This window comes from Moschus berezovskii, chromosome 4 (assembly GCF_049115385.1).
Source record: "Moschus berezovskii isolate FMDL1 chromosome 4, NW_MosBer_1.0, whole genome shotgun sequence".
Lineage (NCBI taxonomy): Eukaryota > Metazoa > Chordata > Mammalia > Artiodactyla > Moschidae > Moschus > Moschus berezovskii.
This window is the reverse complement of record NC_142463.1, coordinates 42,624,595-42,626,683: the sequence shown is the minus strand read 5'-3', so window position 1 is coordinate 42,626,683 and position 2,089 is coordinate 42,624,595. Positions and strand designations below refer to the sequence as shown.

Sequence of the window (2,089 nt, the reverse complement as noted above, 5' to 3'; positions counted from 1 at the left end):
TAGGCTTTCTCTTCTGTTATTCATGTTCATTTTCTTATCCTGTAACACAGTCCTTTGTCTCAATTATTACAGTTTTATATATTACATATACTGTATATATTATATATTAATATTATATACTGTGATATTATTATATTATAGCATACAGTTTTATACTTTAATTACCTGGAAGTTCATGTTGTCTATACTTTTTCTTTCAAATGTTCTTCAGCTATTCTCATGGCTTTGATCTTTCAGATGAATTTTAAAATCAGTTTTCTAATTTCCTCCAAAATACTACCACTGATTCTTTTTTGAAATTACAATAAGTTCATATGCAAATTTGAGGTAAATTTAGATTTTTATGATAATGAATTTATTAGTCAGGCGTATAATATAGTGTCACTTAGAAAAGTATTCCTTCAAGTCCCGAGACAAAGGGAACGCCGCCGCCGCCGCCGCCTAGTAGGCCTCGCTCGCCGGGCGGGTCGCCCGAGGGACGCGAACATGTCAGGGATCGCTCTCAGCAGACTCGCCCAGGAGAGAAAAGCTTGGAGAAAAGACCACCCGTTTGGTTTCGTGGCCGTCCTGACAAAGAACCCTGATGGCACGATGAACCTCATGAACTGGGAGTGCGCCATTCCTGGGAAGAAGGGGACTCCATGGGAAGGAGGCTTGTTTAAACTACAGATGCTGTTCAAAGACGATTACCCATCCTCACCGCCAAAATGCAAGTTTGAACCGCCGCTGTTCCACCCAAACGTGTACCCCTCGGGCATGGTGTGCCTGTCCATCCTGGAGGAGGACACGGACTGGCAGCCAGCCATCACCATCAAGCAGATCTTATTAGGAATACAGGAACTTCTAAATGAACCAAATATCCAAGACCCAGCTCAAGCAGAGGCCTACCCGATCTACTGCCAAAACAGAGTGGAATACGAGAAAAGGGTTCGAGCACAAGCCAAGAACTTTGCTCCCTCATAAGCAGCAACCTGTGGCATCGTAAAAGGAAGGGATTGGTTTGGCAAGAACTTGTTTACAACATTTTTGCAAATCTAACATTGCTCTACAATTGCTGGTCACCTGGGGACGGTGGGCGGGCGCCATTTTCCATTTCCGCCACTGGTACAGTCTCGACTCGCTGAATCGCCCAGTTTTTCATACAGGGTCTCTTCCTTCAGTCTTTTGTATTTTTGATTGTTATGTAAAACTTGCTTTTATTTTAATATTGATGTCAGTATTTCAACTGCTGTAAAATTATAAACTTTTATACTTGGATGAGTCCCGAGGAGCGCGTTCCCTTCGCTTGCGGACGCAGGCATGCTCCACGCCGCAGAGCTGCACTTAGCCTCCCCCTGGCCGCACGACGCCAGAAAGCAGAGCCGCCCGCCCCCAGAGCCCCAGCCAGTCAGCGTGGCGTTTCTGCATCACTTTCTTTCTGTTTATATGGCGTTTGTCTGTGTTGCTGTTTAAAGTAAATGAACTGTTTATATAAAAAGAAAAAAAAAAATTTTCCCTGATGCCCTTAAGTTCCAATTTTTTCCCTTATAGTTCCTGTCTGTTTTCTCTTAAGTATGTTCCTACATATTTTAAACTACTTTTTCTATACTCTTGTAAATGTGATCATATTTTTAAAGATTTTCTTTTGTACTGAAGTTTAGCCAGCTAACAATGTTGTGATAGCTTCAGGTGAACTATCGAAAGTTCACCTTTGAAGCAAAGGGACTCAGTCATACATATACAGGTATCCATTTTCCCCTTGCTTTATATGACATGTTTTCTGTGGTTATCATTTCACTCTGATTATATTAGCATTAAACATGACTGTTTCCATTTAATGTTACATTCAGTTCAGTTCAGCCGCTCAGTCGTGTCTGACTCTTAATAGTAATCATTTAGCTTGAGGTGATAGCGTACAAATCACATGGAAATAGCATTTTTTCTTCTTACTGGCGCTAAGAAGCATGGAATTTGGTTTTATTCCTGTTCCTGAATTCCATCCACCAGTTCAGTTCAGTTCAGTCGCTCAGTCGTGTCCGATTCCCCGTGACCCCATGAATCACAGCAGGCCAGGCCTCCCTGTCCATCACCAACTCCTGGAGTTCACTCA

General features: G+C 42.3%; 1 pseudogene; it reads left to right on the top strand.

Annotated features, from left to right (window-relative positions):
• Window positions 1-466: 466 nt before the first annotated feature.
• LOC129540976 (SUMO-conjugating enzyme UBC9 pseudogene) lies at window positions 467-1,280 on the top strand (annotated as a pseudogene).
• The last annotated feature ends 809 nt before the right edge of the window (window positions 1,281-2,089 follow it).